Source organism: Mustela erminea, chromosome X (genome assembly GCF_009829155.1).
Source record: "Mustela erminea isolate mMusErm1 chromosome X, mMusErm1.Pri, whole genome shotgun sequence".
NCBI lineage: Eukaryota > Metazoa > Chordata > Mammalia > Carnivora > Mustelidae > Mustela > Mustela erminea.
Window position 1 is genome coordinate 36316975 of NC_045635.1, and position 20823 is coordinate 36337797.

A 20823-nucleotide genomic window follows, 5' to 3' on the forward strand; every position below is an offset into this window, starting at 1 on the left:
CAAACTATACCATCCCAAGACTTGACTTAACATAGAGGATCTGCTTCTAAGCTCATTCGTGTGGCTGGGGGCCGGGGGCCCGAGTTCCTTGCCACATTGGCTTCTCCATAGGGCTGCTCTGGACAAGGCTTCCCCAGTGATACGTACGGAGGGGGAGAAAGAGACAGATACTGATAGATGAGCCACTCTACCATTTATGACCTAGTCTTCCAATCACACATCATCACTTCTGCCTTCTTCTATTTATTAATCCAACCCACACCCAACAAGAGGATTACACAAAAACTCAAATACCAGGAAGCAGAGATTACTGGATGCCATCTTGGAGGCTGGCTACCACAGCTAAGCAGGAAAAGGACCTTGCCCTCAGAAAATCCTAAAGCCTGCTTTAGAGGTGATACTGTGCAAATGTTTGTCGCCACTCAACACACCCTCACTCTGTGTCCGACACATTTCACCAGGCACTATGGAAAGAGGTAGACTCATCTAGAACGTGAGCTCTGTGGGGTCACGCTCTCCATCTCAGGCAACATAAGGTTGTCAGGCTTCCATGAATATTTTTAACTGACACTAAAGAAGTCAAAGATGCACTCACTGCCTTGAGAAGTTCACAACCTAGATTTAGAGCAATCTTAATTACATTTTATTTGCATACCTTTTGTGGTAAAATATACATCACATAAAATTTCCACTTGAACCATTTTTTGAATGTACCATTTAGTAGCATTAAGTACCTTCATGATGTTGAGCGACCATCACTGTCACCCACCTCCAGAACTTTCTCACCATCCCAAATTGAAAAATCTGTGTCCATTAAACAATAATTCCCCATTTCTCACTCCCACCCCACCCCTGGCAATCACTTTTCTGCTTTCTATGAGTCTGGTAAGCTCCGGGTTCCTGATACAAGGGGAATCCTACAATATTTGTCCTTTTGTGTCTGGCTTACTTGAGCCTAAAGTCTTCAATGTTCATCCATATTGTAGAATGTGTCAGAATTTCCTTCCTTCCTTCCCTTCTTATTTATTTATTTATTTATTTATTTTGAAATCTCCTTCCTTTCTAAGGCTGAATAATATTCCATTGGATGCGTATGCCATATTTTGTGAATCCATTCATCCCATCACTGGACGTTTAGGCGGTTTCCACCTTTGGGCCATTGTGATCCATGCTGCTACTAACGTGGGGCGTGCAAATCTGTTTGAGTCCCAGCTTGCAATTCTTTTGGGGACATACCCTGAAATGGAATTATTGGATCATATGGTAAGCTTATGCTTCTTTTTTTTTTTTTATGTCTAATTGCTTGAGGAACCACCATATTATGTTCTTGACGACCTAGTGCGAATACACACTATTGTTTTGGGGGCCCCCGTGCTAAATCCTTTACACACATTATCTGAAACCGGCGCCGCGAGGAAGTGTTATTACTCTCACTTTTCTCTTCTTTTTTTTTTTTTACTTTTATTTTTTTATTTCTGTATTTTTTACTCTCACTTTTTTTTTCTTTTTTTTTTTTTAAAGATTTTATTTATTTATTTGTCAGAGAGAGTGAGCACAGGCAGACAGAGTGGCAGGCAGAGGCAGAGGGAGAAGCAGGCTCCCCACTGAGCAAGGAGGCCGATGTGGGACTCGATCCCAGGACGCTGGGATCTTGACCCGAGCCGAAGGCAGCCGCTTAACCAACTGAGCCACCCGGGCATCCCTTACTCTCACTTTTCAACTGATGAGTTCATTTGCTCAATATCACACAACCAGTTCGAAGACAAAGTCAGCACTGGTGGATCGCTGAGCAAGGCAAATGGCTCCAAACCCAGCGGAAGAAAACACAGATTCAGTGCAAGAAACTCGAGGCCACAGAGTGTGGTTGTCTATGGGAAGTTTCTTAAAAGTAAGCAGTGAACCAAAATTTTGAGGATGTTCCGTGATCAGGCATCCTGCTGCAGATCAGGGCACAAGCTTGCTTCAAACCCTGAGGGTCTGTGTGTGAGTCTCTTCTCTGCGCTTGCCAGGTGCTCTGCACAGCATCTCCATCCAGAGGGACTTTTGAGAACATCAGAGCAGAGAGGCTGGTACTAGAGCCTTAACCCCAGCTGAGCTGTCTCTTATTCTGGGTCCGCTCGGAGTGGCTGTCTCACCTAGAATGGGCTGCGTGTTGCTTCTAGAGTCCAAAATGACACTTTGGGCGTTATCATTTGCCACCCCAAAATATGTCTCTTTGGCATAAGGAATCCTGATAGGCAGATTATTTTCAAGGAACTGCCAACAACCGCCGCTCAGGGAACTCAGGAGCCGCCAGCCACCGTTTTATAAGAGAGGTTTACAGGTGTCAGAGACATCTCCGTTCGCAAGTGTGTCTCTCTGGCTGTACCAGGAAGAGGGAGATGACTCTGAATCCTTAGAAGCTCACCTATAGAGATGGCCGTGACTTTAATCTGTGTAACAACCTTACCCCTGTTGACTGTGCTTTTTCGGATCAGCTCCCCTAACTGACTCCCCACGCCCAGCAGCTTTTGTCTGTCATTGGAGGTGGTATTTAAGGGGCTGGCTTCTGCCATTTTGGGGAGTTACTCAGTTTTCCTGGGTGTCTCATGTATACGGGAGGTACGCATGTTATTAAACTTCTGTTTGTTTTTCTCCTGTTACTCTGTCCTGTACTACAAGGGGGTCTCAGTCGAGAGCCTAGAAGGAAAGAAGGGAACTTTATTCCACTGTTTCAATATGAAATACCGCGCCTTTTTCTTGATGGTTAAGTGGTACGAGGGGTTCCAGCTGGTGTTTCACTTTGGAGGGGGCATCCCCCTGGCTCCCTAGAAACTTCCTCCAGGTGGTGGAAATTTCTGTAGGTGAACAGTGAATCCAGTTTTGAAGTAAATGAAGGAAGAGAATGGCGTTCAAGGCAGAATAAGGTCAGGGACTCCGTGACACAGAAAAGCCAAATCCAAATGATTTACCAAGTCGATGTGGGAAGAGAGAAGAGGCTCATTCACTTGGAGGGCTCACCAGACGCAGGATATAGTTGTCTTCATGGCTCAGATTTATCACTGTGAAGGGACATGAAGCCCAATCAGCACAGGGAAAAGGTGCATGGGGCCAAGCCCAAGGGAGACCAGGCATAAGCTTCCAAGACTACTTTTCTCTTGGGGTCACACAGGACGTGCCTAACTCCCCCCAGCAATGTGTAGTGATGACATGTGCGAAAGGGTGTCTACCAGGGAATCCCGTTACGGACTGGCCACGCTGGGGGTGGGGGGTTGCTCAGGTAGGCACACTTTGCCTGGCATGTACCAACATTCTTACCTCCCAGAAAGAAAGCAAGAGTTAAGCATGAACCCCACTGTTTACGTAAAGAGTCTAGGTACAGTGAGCCATTCTCATCAGGTAGGGAATGGTGGGAACCCTCTCCAAATCCTGATTCCCAGGCACAGTCAAGGGCCAGCCTGGGTAGCTGGCCTTTCTAGGGAGAAGCAGTCAGCCCTGCCATGTGAACTCCTTTTTGCACAACATGAATCCCATGAAATGACTCAGACAGGTCCATGAGGGAGAGCCACGAGGGAGATGCACGAGGTGTTTGTCCCAGTCCAATTTATGAGGGCGGGGATGCCCAGGCACTCTGGAAGTTTGTCACTGGCACAGGGGTCATGGTTCAGGACGGTGGAGGTGCATCCTGGCATATCCCGCAGTGATCAGAAGCAATGGATTACACGTACACGTAGTAACAGGAACGGATCTGAAAAACTTAATCCTTAGTGGAAAAAAAAAAGGTAAGAACTAAGATGATATACACAAGCCAACACCATTAATGTAAATTCAAAATACACACAGGCACAGTTCATATAAATTTTAAAAACAGGAAATGTAACCTGGGAAGTTAGAAGTCTGGACACAAATTACCCTCGGAGAGGTAGTGACTAGAAAGGGGTACCAGGCGTTCCCAGAGCACTGGTCAGAATCTCTCTCTCCAGCTGGGAACCAGTTATAAAGGTATGTTCATTTTGTGAAAATTGAGCCAGCTGGGCCCTTAGGATTTGTGCATTTTTCCATGTGTTACATGGCTATACAATTCACATTAAAACAACAAACACTGTGGGACGCCCGGGTGGTTCAGCCGGTTAAGCATCTGTCTTTGGCTCGGGTCACGATCCTGGGGTCCTGGGATGGAGCCCCACATCACTGCGCTCCTAGCTCAGGGGGGAGCCTGCTTCTCCCTCTCCCTCTGCCCCCCCCCCAATTGTGCTTGCTCTCTCTAGAGCTCTCTTTCTCTCTCTGAAATAAATAAATAAATAAAATGTTAAAAAAAAAACAAACATGTTTATGGAAAAGATCCCATACAAAGGAAAAGATCTACATTAAAACCACTGTCTCTGGGGAAAGGGAGGGGGGCAGGACCAGAGAGAAGATGAATACACGCGCACACATGCACACAACAGGCCTTATGGGGATCAGTGTTGTTAATCTGACACAAACAGAAGAGGATTGTTAATTCGCCCCCCTGCACCTGGGGTTAAAAAAAAAAAAAAGATCCTAAAAAGCTCGCCTTGTGAGCTCGCTGTTCGGAGGGACTCGATTTCTTGGCAGCGTTTATGAGCCCATCTCTGTCTACCCAGTTTCCTAAGAGATTAGGGACCCCCCACCCCACCATTGTCTCCAACCTGGAAGAGCTCTAGGGGTTGCCTAGCCGTGCTGAGATACCACAGGGCCGCAGAGGCTGCTCTGGTCAAGGCTACCCTTGCTGAGTGACTTTACAGTTAAGAGGAAAGATGCATTCTCATTAAATCCCCGGAAAGACTTAAGAGAGCTTTGCAAGTTCTCCCAGGAGCGGCCTCCAAATACCCTGGAGGGCTCATTAAAGGCCAAGGTGCTGGGCCCCACCCCCAGAGTTCTGATTCAATTGGTCTAAGGGGGAGGCCAGGAGAATTTGTACTTCTTTTTCTTTTTTTTTTATTAAAGATTTTTATTTATTTATTTGACAGAGAGACACAGAGTGAGAGAGGGAACACAAGCAGGGCAAGTGGGAGAGGGAGAGGGAGAGGCAGGCTTCCCGCCGAGCAGGGAGCCTGATGTAGGGTTCAATCCCAGGACCTCCTCCCCGCCGAAGGTAGATGTTCAACAACTGAGTCACCCAGGCACCCCAGAATTTGTATTTCTAACAAGGTCGCAAGTGCTGCTGTTGCTGGTGGTCCTGGAACCTCACTTTGGGAACCACAGATGCTACAGAGGAGGAAGAAACAGCTACCAGCCGTTTCTGATTAGCAAGCTTTCCTCCCCCAGGGCTTCCCCAGGCTACAAAACAAACCTCAGCCCGGACTGTGCTCTAACCAGATGGTGTGACCCTGAGAAGTGGAGCTCATTGCATAGACAATGCGAGAAACTTGAGAAGCGAGGATCTATAGTCTTGGAGACATCAAAGGGCCACCTCGGCAACCAGCGCAACCAACCCTCCATCCGAAACAAGAGGTGGTAGTCTGAGCATTTGGCTGAGCAATGTGGGCCATGGCCAAGTCCGCCAGAGTGGTAGCTTCAGGGAAATGTGAGTACATGTCCAAGAAGGTCAGGGCGTGGTGACCCCGCTTGAGGACAGAACATGTTGTGAAAGAGAATGGTCAGCAGGGAGTGTAGACCAGGGCTTCCTAACCTCGTCACACACAGAAAATGATAACATTTGCATCATTCATTTCAGAGGGTCAGTAAAAGCCTTGGTTAAAAAAAAGATAAACGATTCCATTTCCTTTACAATATATAATTGTGGTAATAAAAAAGGATTTGGTGATGATAGAAAACATATAATTTGTATAAAATGCAAATAAAACTATAAGGAAGTGGGGCGCCTGGGTGGCTCAGTCGGTTAAGCGCCTGCCTTCAGCTCAGGTCATGATCCCAGCGTCCTGGGATCAAGCCCCACATTGAGCTCTCTGCTCAGCAGGGAGCCTGCTTCTCCCTCTTCCTCTGCTCCTCCCCCTGGCTCGTTCTTTCTCTCTCACTTGCAAATAAATAAAATCTTTAAAAAATAAAATAAAATAAGGAAGTGTACAACCATCAGTTCCTGGGGGGGACTTGCAACGCATTCTCAGCACCTAGGGAGCCACGGCACCCTCGCCGGGAAGCTCTGCTCCTAGTGTTCCACCTGCCAGAGGCAACAGCCAAGCTGAGCGAGGGGTCCCCGCGTGGTGGGGTATGGGTTCCTTACAGCTGTGTAACAAAACTCAGCTGCTTACAACAACACTGAACACTCTCCCATCTTCCAGTGTCTGTGGGTCCAGAGGCTGGGAGAGCCTCCCAGGGTGGTTCTGACTCGGGGTCTCCCATGAGGTTGCAGTTAAGACTGGACTGCTGTCTCTGAGGACTCCACTGGCCAGAGCATCCACTCCCAAGATGGCTGACTCACATGACTGGCAAGTCAACACTGGCTGTTGGCAGGAGACTTCAGTTCCTCACCACGTGAACCTCTCTTTAGGGCTGTGGGAGTGACTTCACAACATGGCAGCTGGCTCTCCCCAGAAGAAAAATGACCCATGGCACCTGGGTGGCTCAGTGGGTTGAGCCAGCCTCTGCCTTCGGCTCAGGTCATGATCCCAGGGTCCTGGGATCAAGCCCCACATCGGGCTCTCCGCTCAGCAGGAAGCCTGCTTCCCTCTCTCTCCCTGCCTGCCTCTCTACCTACTTGGGATCTCTGCCTGTCAAATAAGTAAATAAATAAATCTTTAAGGAGAAAAAAAAAAAAAAAAAAGAAAGGAAAGAAAAAAACAACCCAAGAGAGAACAGGGTAGAAGCTACAGTTTCTCTTATGGCCTAACGTCAGAAGTCATGCATCGGAAGTCAGGCACTGTCACTTCTGCAGCATCCTATTAGCTACACTGCCAGCCCTATTCCCTGAGGGAGGGTTGTATACGAGAGAAGGGATACCCCGAGGCCAACATCTGGGGCCATCTTTGAGGCTCCTGCCACAGGAGGCCTCTGGGGGGTGCGCTAGGGCTCTGCACACAGACACCGGCCTGCAAGGATTCCTCTGGGCGATCCTCCTTACCGCACTCTGATTTTGTGCTCGCTTTATCAGTTAGGATTAGGTATGGCTGTTCAACAGAACACAGAGTGCTTTAAACAAGATAGAAGTTTCTCTTTCATTTAAAAGCAGTCCAGAGATAAGCAAACCAAGGCCGCCAGGGTGGCTGCACAGGCCTCTGGGAGCCGGGTTCTTTCTTTCTACGCTGTCATCCTGACCGCAGGGCTTCCCTCCCTCCAGTCATGAAGCTGCTGGAAGTCCCACACCCACATTCTAGGCAGGAAGTAGGGGAACCACAAAGGACCGCTGAAGAGCTTTCCTAGAAACTCCACCCACCAGCTGACCACCTCAGCGGTCATCCCTAGCTGCAAGGGAGTCTGGGAATGTCATTTTCTATCTGGCTTCTCAGGGTGCTGTTGGTGAGGGGGAAGAGGAGAAAGGGGTTTAGGTAGGCATGTTTGCAGCCGGGGTTCACCGGCACAAGAACACAAGGCTCCAGGGGTCCCAGACAGACCAAGTTTGGCCACTTGGGCACTGACAAAACCCAAAGGCAGAGAAACGAATGAAGGTGAAACAAGAAAGGACTTTATTTCAGTGAGGCCACCACCGGGCAGACTAGTGTCTCAAAGACTGTCTCCAAAGTGCCAAACATACTTCCAGGTTTATCTAAGGAAACGGTGGGGTCGGGGTGGGAGCACCTGGCTGTTTCAGTCAGAAGAGCTCATGACTCTTCGTTCCAGGGTCATAGGTTTGAGCTCCACATAGGGTGTAAAGATTACTAAAAAAATAAAGTAAAAAAAAAAAAAAAAAAAAGACCAAAAAATGCAGGTCAAAGGTGGGTGGGTAGGGGCCTGCGGGCAGTGAGGGTCAAACAGACCACTGTCTTGGAGTCGGCCAGGGGCGGATCTTGCTGGCTCAGGGCAGTCCTTGTTGCTTGAGGGCGTAGTTTCATTTCCCATCAGGGAATGCTTTGCCCTGGGGTCTTCCACCCGAGCCAAGAGACAGGCTGGAAAGAACCCAACCAGAAAGTCTGAGGTCAAAATGGCAGTAGCTGGGGCGCCTGGCTGGCTCGGTTCGTTAAAACTTCTGACTCTTGATTTTGGCTCAGGTCATGATCTCAGTACAGGTCAGGCAGGCTCTGTACTGAGTGTGGAGCCTGCTTGAGATTCTCGCTCTTCCTCTGCACACCCCCCCCCCCCCCCGCCCCGCACCCCGCCCCGGGGTGGTTGTGTGCATTTGTGAGCTCTCTCTCTAAAAATAAATAAATATGGGGTGTCTGGGTGGCTCCGTCCATTAAGCACCTGCCTTCGGCTCAGGTCATGAGCCCAGGGTGCTGGGATCGAGCCCCGCATTGGGAGGGAGGGGCTCCCTGCTCAGCGGGGAGCCTGCTTCTCCCTCCACCTGCCGCTCCCCTGCTTGTGCGCGCTCTCTCTCTCTGTGTCAAATAATAAATAAAATCTTATTTATTTATTTATTTATTTTAAGATTTTATTTATTTATTTGACAGAAATCACAAGTAGACGGAGAGGCAGGCAGAGAGAGAGGAAGGGAAGCAGGCTCCCTGCTGAGCAGAGAGCCCGATGCGGGACTCGATCCCAGGACCCCGGAGATCATGACCCGAGCCGAAGGCAGCGGCTTAACCCACCGAGCCACCCAGGCGCCCCAATAAAATCTTTTTTAAAAGTAAAAAAAAAAAAAAAGTAAATAAAAATAAATAAATAAATAAGTAAAATAAAATGGAGGCAGCTGAAGTCCTCTTTCACGTCTACCACTTTTGCTAAGCAAACTTCCCACAAAATAATTTGGCCTCCCCATTTCCTTTCTTCAGAGTGGGGAGGGGATGGCTCTCAATGGAAAAAATGGGTATTTCTGGACCATTATGAACATTATGAACTTATGTTCAGTGTAAACAAACCTGTACTTCTTAAAGTTCATATACTGGAATCCAGCCTATGTATCTGCCTGGGAGCCTTCGGCTATTCCGGAGTCTAGGAATCTTTTTCAGGCTGGAAGTCCCAGAGCTTGGAGTCCCCCCAGCCCTTCAGGTGCACCATCTTGCCAACTCTCTTGGGTCAGGCCACTTTTCCCAGGGCACTGCCAGGGAGCAGAGCAACCCCATGGCTTGCAGAGCGGCTGACCTCTGTCCCTGCCTCTGCCCTGTCCCTTCCCATCCGCTCTGGGGGATGCCCCTCCCTCCGGGGCACCCATCATGACCTCTCCAGTCAGCCCAGGCTTTCCCTAAACACCTGAAGCAGGACTCAATCCATCCAGCTTTTGCCACTCCTGACAAGGCCCTGAGGCGAGGGCCTACAGAGTCCTGGGCTGAGAGGAAAATACTGAGAGAGCTATACAATTATAGTCCAGTACATTCTCCTGCCTCAAGTGAGACCTGGGGGCCGACCCAGGAATGCTAAGGAGCTTAGCCTTTATTCTGCAGGCATCCGAAGCTACTGGAATTTTTTTCCAGAAGGAAGCGACATGACCAGTTGTGCATTTTAGGAAAACGATTCTGGGGGCAGTGGGGAGACCAAACCAGAGTGGGAAGATGTGAAAGCAAGGACACGAGTTGGGAGTGCCTGCCAGGTTCTCCGAGAGAAACAATCAGGCAGTCCAGATGAGATCTTTAAAAGGATTTGGGTGAGGGGTGCCTGGGTGGCTCCGTCAGTTAAGCCCCCCGACTCTTGGTTTCACCATTCCCATTTGACAGATAAGGGAAATGAGGTCCCAAGAAGGTTCCAGCCTTCCCAGGACGCATGGCTGGGAAGTGAAGGCTACAGACTGAGGCAGTTTACCTTCAGGCACTGGGCTCTGAATCATTATTACACTCTGCCACAGCTATATGACGGTCCTAGAGGTGTCACTCGTGAGGTTGGCCAGTCCTCGGCACCAAACTGTCCGCCCCACAGCTTCTGGAAGGTGTTTTGCGGTGAAAACACCCGACTGCACCCTACCCCCTTGGCAATAACTGATTGCGCAGGGGTCAGCCTCGGACCTGAGAAAAATAAATCCACAGGTGGAATGGCAGCATCCCAGAATAGATGACCCCAGAACAGGAGATTTTCTCACACTTGGTGATTGAAACCAGGGCATGCTGGGGGATTCATCAGTTAATCACGGGAGCAGAAGCTAAAAGGTCATGATGTGGGTAGGCCATGAGTAAGCAGAAGTTAGGAGGGAACAGAAAGGATGAATGAAATGAGTAAGCAGATGTAGTCATCAGGGAAATGTAGTCATCAGGCAAAGAAGAAAGACAGCAGATTGCCCAGGAGCAAGGGAGAAGCCACGAGAGGGGTCTCAGGCGCTTGCTGTCTGGGCTCCTTTCTGCCTCTCGTGGCCCAGCAAGACCCCAAGGCCTGTCTCTCTGATTGCCCGTGGGACCTATAGTTGACTTCGCTGATGAGTAACTGTTTCCTATCACCTAAAAAGTCCCAATTCGGCTGAAGGTGTTGTCAGCAGAGACAGGGACAACAAGAAGAGGAGGGGCTACGGAAGATGTCCATGGGGGCTCGGAAAAGATCTGACATATTCTTAGAAATCTAGAAGGCCAGGGGCGCCTGGGTGGCTCAGTGGGTTAAAGCCTCTGCCTTGGGCTCAGGTCATGATCTCAGGCTCCTGGGATCGAGCCCCGCGTTGGGCTCTCTGCTCAGCAGGGAGTCTACTTCCCCCTCTCTGCCTGCCTCTCTATGTACTTGTGATCTCTCTCTCTCTCTGTCAAATAAATAAATAAAATCTTTAAAAAAAAAAAAGATTTTATTTATTTATTTGACAGACAGAGATCACAAGTAGGCAGAGAGGCAGGCAGAGAGAGAGAGAGAGAGAGAGAGGGAAGCAGGCTTCCTGCGGAGCAGGGAGCCCGATGCGGGGCTCGATCCCAGGACTTTGAGATCATGACCCGAGCCGAAGGCAGCAGCCCAAACCACTGAGCCACCCAGGCGCCCCATAAATAAAATCTTAAAAAAAAAAAAAAAAAGAAATCTAGAAGGCCATCTGTATGCGTAGAGCTGTGCCCTTGCCCAGGAAAGGCCTGAAGGAGCCCTAATCTCTCAGCTCGGGCTGACCTTGAGACTCTGTGCAAGCAGGAAACAAAGGCTAAGACAGAACTGTCAGCTACCGGGTTGGGTGCTGAAAGTGTGTCTTAACATACCCACAGAACCCACTGGCAATGACTGGGGGACCTCCTGCTTCCAGACACTTGAGGAAATCTCTGTCCATTCATAAGCTGGCCACTAAGCTAGCGAGCAGAGACGTCAGTGGCCACCCATGACAAAGAACATACCCTATAGAATCAGTTCAGAAACAAGCAACGAGGGTAAGGAGCAGCAACAACCAACCCTGGATGGAGGAAGACTCCGACTTCCGGGACTGGCACATTACATTACTTGAAGTGTCCAGGGCCCCTGGGTGGTTCAGTCGGTAAAGCGTCTGTCTTCAGCTCAGGTCATGGTCCCAGAGTCCCAGGATCTTAATATTTCACATGCTGAAAATATCTCATGAGAACAAGCTACAGGAAAACAGAATGCTACTACACACCAATGAGAATGGCCAAAACGAAAAAGACCGACAATGCCAAGTGCCAGCAAGAATATGGAGCCACTGGCGCTTATATACATCGCTGGTGGGGATAGCAAATGTTTTAGCAACTCTGGAAAATGGTCTGGCACTTCCTTAGCCATGTAAACATAGAATTACCATGCGACTCAGCTACTCTGCTCTTATTTACCCAAGAGCAATGGGTAAATGAGAAAGGAGGCTACACAAAGACACGTACACAAATGTTCACCACAGCTGTATTCCTAATAGCTTAAAAAAAAAAAGTGGAAATGGCAGAAATACCCATTAATAGGTGAATGGATAAAGGAGTTGTGGTATATCCATACAATGGAATACTAGTCATCAATAAAAAAAAGAAATGAACTATTCATGCACACAACAACATTGATAATCTCAAAATACACACTGAACTGGCGCCTGGGTGGCTCAGCCATTAAGTGTCTATCTTTCTCAGGTCATGATCCCAGGGTCCTGAGATTGAGCCCTACATCAGGCTCCCTGCTCAGTGGGAAGCCTGCTTCTCCCTTTCCCACTCCCCCTGCTTGTGTTCCCTCTCTGGCTGTCTCTGTCAAATAAACAAATAAAATCTTAAAAAAAAAAAAATACATGCTGAACCAAAAACCAAGACACAAAAGGGTCCACACTGTAGGATTCCATTGATATGGAACTATAGAAAGACAGATCTATTCTCCAGGGACAGCAGGCAGATCAGTGGTTGCCTGGAAATGGGGGTGGCATTGGGAAGGGACGCAACTGAACTTTTTTAGAATAATAAAATCTTCTATACCTTGATTGTGATAGTGGTTACACTTCTGCATACATTTGTCAAAACTCATCAAAATGGTACACTTAAAACTGGCTCACTTGATTGTATGTAGCATCTACTTTAATAAAACTAGTTTATTTTTAATTTTTAAAATTTTTTATTTTTTAAAAGATTTTATTTATTCCTTTGACAGAGAAAGAGCGAGCGCAAGCACAAGCAGGAGGAGCAGCAGAGGGAGGGAAAGAACAGGTTCTCTGCCAAGCAGGGAGCCTGATGTGGGACTCGAACCCAGGACCCTGGAATCATGACCTGAGCTGAAGGAAGACCATTAACCGACTGAGCCAGCCAGGTACCCCAATAAAACTCGTTTTTAAAAATGAACACAGGGGCACCTGGGTGGCTCAGTCGGTTTAGTGGTTTAGTGTCTGACTAGTGATTTCGACTTAGGTCATAATCTCAGGGGTTGAGGGATGCAGCCCTATGTAGGGGTCCCCACTGAGCTGGGGGTCACTGGGGATTCTCTCTCTCTCTCCCTCTCCATCCGCCCCTCCCCCTGCCTACAGGTGCCTAAGGGCGGGCTGCTCTCTTGCTCACTAAAATAAATAAATATTAAAAATTTCTTAAGGGCGGCTGGGTGGCTCAGTGGGTTAAGCCTCCGCCTTCGGCTCAGGTCATGGTCTTAGGGTCCTGGGATCGAGCCCGGCATCGGGCTCTCTGCTCCGCAGGGAGCCTGCTTCCTCCTCTCTCAGCCTGCTTCTCTGCCTACTTGTGATCTTTGTCTGTCAAATAAATAAATAAAAATAAATTCAAAAAAAAATTTTTTTTTTAAAGAATGCAGAGGGGCACCTGGCTGGCTTAGTAGGTAAAACAGGTGACACTTGATCTCAGATAGTTGTCGTTCAAATCCCACCGTGGGTGTAGAGATTGTTTAAAAAAAAAGTCTTGAAAAAAAGAAAAGGAAATTAGGAAATACCTCAGAGATGGCTGACGAGGATGGGTTCAAGGGCACAGGTGCTAGGTCAGGCTCGGGAGGGGGCACTGCCACCATCACCCCCCTCCCCCGGGCCTCTGAATCAGAAAGCACCGGATAGGCAGACGAAGACACGCGAGTTGAGCAGAGTTTACCAGGCCTCGGCGGAGGAGGCCAGGGTTCGGGATCCTTCCACCGGACTGTGCTGTGGGAGCCTGGGGCCAGGGGAGAAGCAGGCAGCTTTGAACATGCTGTTAGGAAAGGCAGGAAGCCAGCCACCTGGTTCGAGTCCAAAGCTTGTCAGACACAAAGCGGGAGCTCATTAATCAGTAATGAGGCCCATCGGTGTGTTTATGGATTTTACCCTAGCAACCTGGGGGCAATGCGGGGGAGAAACATTTCAAATGCGCTTGCCCTCCCAGCCTCCTGGGCCGCTGCTCAGCCCCTGAGGCCTGGCCCCTGTCCCCCGCCGACCCCCCACACCCACCCCAGCCGGGTGCTGTTTCTCGGGGCCTCTGCTCATGTGCCTCTCAGCTGCTGGGCACTTGGCCACCTCAGCCCCCCATCCCCCATCCCCCATTCCGTCCCCTCCCCTCCATTCCCCTTCTCTCCCCATCCCCCCCACCCCCACCCCAGCCAAGGCCCAGACTGCGGGTGTGCGTTGCCTCTGCCAGTCCTCTCTGTTCAGGGAGAAGCATCGCCAGGGCCTCTTCCGGGTAAGCGGACCTCCTCCCTCCTCCCAAGAAGGGAAACCCTCCCCCGAGGTGACTTTCAGCGGAGCACAGGCCCTTTTCCTGGTAATCCATTACTTTACTTACATCCTGCTCTGCTGGAGTTTTTTCATCTTTAATTATCTTGTGATGACAAAATTACATGCTCTCTGGAAGACAAACAAGGTGGAAATGTATAATTCTCTGTGCTTCCACCTTCCAGAAATAACCCGTGCTCGCTCTGGTTTATATTCCTCAGGATGGAAGCTTGTATTCTTACCTATGAGAATGCATTAATTTTCCGTTTTATATTTTAGTTTTTATTGTACTGAAATATACATAATACCAAAGGTTTTTAGAATGTAAAAATGTAAACATTTAAATTCTATACAATTTAAAATTTTAAATTTACCCTTTAAACCATTTTTTTAAATTAAAAAAATTTTTCAAGATTTTATTTATTTATTTGAGAGAGAGCTTGAGTAGGGGAAGGAGCAGAGGGAGAAGGACAAGCACAGGGAGCTGGATGTGGGGCTTGATCCCAGGACCCTGAGATCAGGACCTGAACTGAAGTTAGAAGCTTAACTGACTGAGCCACCCAGGTGCCCCCATTTTGTCCATTTTTAAAAAAATATTTTATTTATTTATTTGACAGAGCGAGAGAGTGAGCACAAGCAGGGGAGCCGCAGAGGGAGAGGGAGAAGCAGGCTCCCTGTTGAGCAGGAACCTGATGTGGGTGAGACTCCATCCAGGACTCCAGAATCATGACCTGAGCCCAAGGCAGACGTTTAACTGACTGAGCCTCCTAGGTGCCCCCCGTTTTGGCCATATTTAAGCATACAGTTCAGTGGCATCAAGCACATTCACATTGTTGTGGAACCGTCACCACCACCTATCTCCAGAACTTTCTTATGTTCCTGAACTGAAACTCTGTCCCAATTAAACACTAACTCCCCATTCTCCCCTTCCCCCAGGCCCTAGCACCCAGAGACTTCGTGTCTCTGCAACTTTGGCTACTCCAGGGAGTTCATCTAAGTAGAATCATACAATATTTGTCCTTTTTTTTTTTTAAGTTTTTATTTATTTAAGTTAACTCTCTGCCCAGTGTGGGGCTTGAACTCAAGATGCTGAGATCAAGAGTTGCAAGCTCCTTTGACTGAGCTAGCCGGGCTCCCCATATTTGTCCTTTTATGTCTGGTTTATTTCACTTGGCATATTTCAAATTTTTTTTTAAAGATTTTATTTATTTATTTGACAGACAGAGATTACAAGTAGGCAGAGAAGCAGGCAGAGAGTGAGGAGGAGGCAGGCTCCCTGCTGAGCAGAGAGCCCGATGCAGGGCTTGATCCCAGGACCCTGGGATCATGACCTGAGCGGTAGGCAGAGGCTCTAACCAACTGAGCCACCCAGGTGCCCCTCAAATTTTTTGAAAAAGATTTTATGTGTGAGAGAGAGAGCGTGCGCGCGCAAGTGCATAAGTGACGGCGAGGGGCAGAGGGATAGGGAGAAGCAGGCTCTCCACTGAGTTGGGAACCCGATGTGGGGCTCAATCCCAGGACCCTGGGATCATGACCTGAGCCCAAGGCAGACACTTAACCAACTGAGCCACCCGGGCCTCCCTGCATGTCCATAATCTATAATCAGATGCCCTCCTACGCCAAGCCCCTCTGATATTCTCAACCCTTTAGTGCTTTTGCCTCTGTGCCTTCGTCCCACTCATTTTGCCTTTCTTCTAGCTGTTTCTATTGCCTAAAACTCTTTCTGTGCTTCTCTGCTTCGCCAATCCCTTCTTGGCCTTCCCCAACTAATCCAACTCTCCCCTTACTCAGTGGTTCCTGCTGGTTTTTCCACAACAGTGTTTTATTTACATAATTTACGTGATTTTTGTATATTATGACTTCCCAACTGATGGTAGGCACGCCTTGAAGATGTGGTTATATTGTCTCTGCATTCTCCTTACTCTAAGTTCAGTACTGGCCACACTGAGTTATGGAGGATCCTGAAAACCTGGCAAACAAGTTAGACTCAGTGTTAAAGGAGCTTCGGTAAGCATGACAGTGACAAAACCAAGACATATTTTATGCAAATCTGTGTTTCCCACGGTGGGGGTGGGGCAAAAACTAAAGTAAATGTCCTTCGATGTAAGCCATAAGAACTGTGGTTTTCTTTCCACATTTGGTTAACACTCCCCATCTCATCAATATACGGACAATATACCCTTACTGCACATCTGGGGCTGGCATTCAGAATTGGGACTAAAAAGTCATTACACAGGGCCTTGTGGCACAGGACTTGGACGGGAGCCAGGAGGGCAGAGGGGGAGGTGCTGGAAGAGATTTAAAAACCATTGGCGATAGTTATGAACAACTTCATGCCAATAAATTTGGAAAATTAAGTGACAGAGACAATCTTGCAGATGTAAAGTAACAAAATCAATTCAGAAAGAGATGGAACATCAGAATAAATCAATAGCCTCTTCAAAAGGTGAAAGAGAAAGTAAAAATTCTCTCCCAGGGCCCACTCTACCCTCCACAAAAGAAAGAAAGAGAAGGAGAAAGGAAGGAAGGGAGGTTGGGAGAGGACCATCAGCTTCAGATACTTTTCGTGGATGTGTTTTACACCATTTTCAGAAAATAGGAAATCATATAAACTGTTACATCAAATAAAAGGGGAAACTTCCCAGCTCATTTTAGAATCTTATTTTTTTAATTTTAGAATCTTAATCTTTGGGGCACCTGGGTGGCTCAGTCGTTAAATGTCTGCCTTCGGCTCAAGTCATGATCCCAGGTTCCTGGGATCAAGCCCCACATCGAGCTCCTTGCTCAGCAGGAAGCCTGCTTCTTCCTCTCCCACTCCCCCTTCTTGTGTTCCCTCTCTCGCTCTTCTCTCTGTGTCAAATAAATAAATAAAAATCTTAAAAAAAAAAAAAAGAATCTTAATCTCCAAACCAGATTAAACACAATAACAAGATAAGGCAGAAATGGACTAAACTCATTTATGAGCACAAATTCCAAACTTTTGAATAAAATATTCGCAAGTTGAAAGCAGCAGTGTACAGGGCATTAAAACATCATGGCCAAGCAGAGTTATTGCAGGCATGCAAGGATGGTTCAACATCAGAAATCTATTATGGAATTCATTGCTGATAGAAGAAAGAAGAGAGTGCGGTCATCAAAAGACAGAGTTAAGTTCCATCTCTGTTCTGCCACTAACTGGCTGTACAACCTTTCACCTGTCTCTGGCTCACTTCCGATGGGCCTCTCAGGAGGGGCTCTTCACTGAGAGGGGGAGCACAGCTTTGAGAAGCCGCCTGTTCCTCTTCCTTTGCCACTTTATTCACCTGTGAAATGAAGAAATACTCTATCATTGTATAAGCTTTATGAAAGGCACATGATAGAGTCCAACAAAACAGAAAGGGAAAAATTGCCACATGGTTGGGTACTGGTTGAACAATTGAGTCCAAGGTGCTGGTGGGCTCCTAGGAGGGGATCAGGCCCACAGTGCCACCCTGTGGCTTGTTGGGAAATGCATAAAAGGTATAGATACCTCTGGGGCCAACTGATTATAGACAAGAAGAAGCAAATTTGGACTAAACACAGTGGTGGAATGATGGAAGTACGTGCTACCATCTGAAGTAGTTTTCTTTCTTTCTTTTTAACTGTTGGGTTTTTTTTTTTAAGTTTATTTGTTTACTTAAATAATCTCTACACCCAGCATGGGGCTCGAACTCATGACCCTGATATCAAGAGTCACATGCTCTTGTGACTGAGCCAGCCAGATGTCCCTAAAGTTCGTTTTCAAAACAAAACAAAACTGAATCAGAGGCGTCTGGCTGGCTCAGTCTGTTGAGCATCTGCCTTTGGCTCAGGTCATGATCCCAGGGTCCTGGAATTGAGCCCCTCGTCGGGCTCTCTGCTCAGTGTGAGCCTGCTCCCCCTGCTTGTACTCTGTGTCAAATAAATAAGCAAAATCTTAAAAAACAAAAACCAAAACCTGAATCTGATCAAGCCTCTAGATCTGTGTTATCCAAATTCAGTAGTCAGTCATATATGGCTACTCATATTTAAATGAATTAAAATTAAATAAAATTAAAAATCTAATTTCTCAGTTTTATGTTTTAAAACTAGCTAGCCACATCTCAAGTGCTCAGTACTCCCATGTGGTGAGTGGCTGCCATATTGGACAGTATAGATATAAAACATTTCTCATTATAGAAAGTTCTACTGGATAGCACTGGTCTAGCTCTGTAGGGAATACAGAGGACAAAGGAACATGTCAAATCACACCATGAGGATGAACTAAAGCAACCTTCAGAAAATGGGAAATTTTAAAAAAGATTTATTTATTTATTTATTTGAGAGAGAGAGAGAGAGAGAGAGAGAGAGAGAAAGAGAGAGTATGAGCAGGGGGAGGGGCAGAGGGAGAAGCAGACTCCCTGCTGAGCAGGGAGCCCAATGTGGAGCTCGATCCTGGGACTCCAGGATCATGACCCAAACCAAAAGCAGACGCCTAACCGACTAAGCCACCCAGGTGCCCCACAGACTATGGAAAATTCTTACGGGCAAATTATCCATTTCTTCAACAACAACAATAACAATAAGTTATGAGACAAAAATGAAATAGAGGGTAAATGTAGAGACTAACAGACTTAAGAAACATGTCATCAATCAGACTTGTTTACATCTTGATTCAAATGAACTCTTGATTTTGTATAAATCCAGTTGGGGAAATATGAGCACTGAGTAAATGGTTGATGGTATGAACTAACTATTGTTATTGGGGGTGAAAATGGTGTTGTAGTTATGTTCTTTCATAAAAGTCTTTAACTCTTGGGACACCTGGGTGGCTCAGTCAGTTGAGTGTCTGCCTTTGACTCAGGTCATGATCTTAGGGTTCTAGGATCAAGTCCCACATGGGACTCCCTGCTGAGCAGGGAGTCTGCTTCTCCTGCTGCCTGTTCTGCTTGCTGCTCCCCCTGCTTGTGCTCTCTCTCTCGGACAAATAAATAAATAAAATCTTTTTAAAAGAAGTCTTTAACTCTTAGGGGCACCGGCTAGCTCAGTTGGTGGAATATGTGACTCTTGATCTTGGGGTTATGAGTTTGAGCCCCATGTTGGATGTAGAGATAACTTAAAAAAATAAAGTCTTGGGGCACCTGGGTGGCTCAGTGGGTTAAGCCTCTGCCTTCATCTCAGGTCATGATCTCAGGGTCCTGGGATCGAGCCCCACATCGGGCTCTCTGCTCAACAGGGAGCCTGCTTCCTCCTCTCTCTCTGCCTGCCTCTCTGCCTACTTGTGATCTCTGTCTGCAAATAAATAAGTAAAATCTTAGAAAAAAAATAAAAATAAAGTCTTAAAAAAAAGTCTTTTAGGGGCGCCTGGGTGGCTCAGTTGTTGAGCATCTGCCTTTGGCTCGGGTCATGATTGTAGGGTTCTGGGATCAAGCCATGCATTGGGCTTCCTGCTCAGTGGGAGGCTGGCTTCTCCCTCTCCTACTCCCCCTGTTTGTGTTCCCTCTCTCGTTGTGTCTCTCTCTGTCAAATAAATAAATAAAATCTTTCAAAAAAAAAGAAGTCTTTAATTTTTAGAGATACATTTTGAAAAATCTGGCCATGAAATGATATGCCGAGATTTGTTTCAAAGCATTCTAGGGGTGGCGAAGGCAGTAAAGGAATAGAGGAGACAAGATTGGTCACAAATAGGTAACTTTTATTTTTATTTATTTATTTTTTTAAAAAAGATTCTATTTATTTATTTGACAGAGAGAGAAATCACAAGGAGGCATAGAGGCAGGGAGAGAAGGAGGGGGGAAGCAGGCTCCCTCCTGAGCAGAGAGCCCAGTGTGGGGGTCGATCCCAGGACCCTGAGACCATAACCTGAGCTGAAGGCAGAGGCTTAACTCACTGAGCCACTCAGGTGCCCCAATAGAAAACCTTTAAATTTGGGTGATAAGTACTAAGGGTATCCAGATATCTGGTCAAACATTATTCTGGGTGTCTCTGTGAATGTTTTGGATGAGATTAACACTTACATTGGTAGACCGAGAAAAGGAGATTGCCCACCCCAATGTGGGTGGGCCTCATCCAATCAGTCGAAAGCCTGAGCAGAACAGAAAGGCTGAAAGAGGGAACTCCTCCTGCCTGACGGCCTTAAAACTGGGACATTGTTTTTCTCCCGATCTTTGGAACTGTAGCTAAAATATCAGCTCTTCCTAGGTCTCAGGACTGCTGTCATTCAGACTGAAACCACACTATCAGCTCTCTGGGTTGCAGCTTGTTGACTGCAGACCTTGGGACTTATCAGCCTCTATAATTGCATGAGCCGATTCTTTGTAATGAATCTCTTTATATACACACACATCCCATTCGTTGTTCCCCTGGAGAACCCCGACAAATACACTCAATAAATAAACCCCATTACTGGATAAATACTCCTGTGGGCGCTGTGATGTTTCAGCACAGCCTGAGGCAATATACAGACTTTCGTCCCTCCAAGTCACAGGTAAGGCCTCTCTTCTATAATTAGAATATCTGGTCCAAGATAATCATACCTCCTCATCCCCCCCTGGCTCAAGCCTGCTTCTGGTTGGAATCTTCTAGCAGTAAGTAGGCATGCCTGGCTTCCTGGCTGTTTCTCCACCTTACACTTCCCCTCCCCCCCACCTCTAGCTTCTCAGAGGTGAGGTTGAGCAGAGCGAGGAGGAGTGGTGTCTCTCTAGACTTGTCACTCTCTCTGAGTCTGGCCAGTGTCTAAGGCTGATTCTTTCTCCCCTGAGAGTTTTCGTGGGCTTTTCAAAGATTCTCACTCCTGTCAAGGTTGTGGATACAGA

General features: G+C 47.3%; 1 long non-coding RNA gene across 1 annotated transcript; it reads right to left on the bottom strand.

The window, feature by feature from the left end:
- Positions 1–1661: 1661 nt before the first annotated feature.
- On the bottom strand, positions 1662–14180 carry LOC116583600. Its single transcript, XR_004282801.1, has 3 exons — positions 14103–14180; positions 13288–13499; positions 1662–3742 (listed from the first exon to the last, which is right to left on the bottom strand). It is a non-coding gene; the product is annotated as an uncharacterized LOC116583600 (long non-coding RNA).
- Between the last annotated feature and the right edge of the window lie 6643 nt (positions 14181–20823).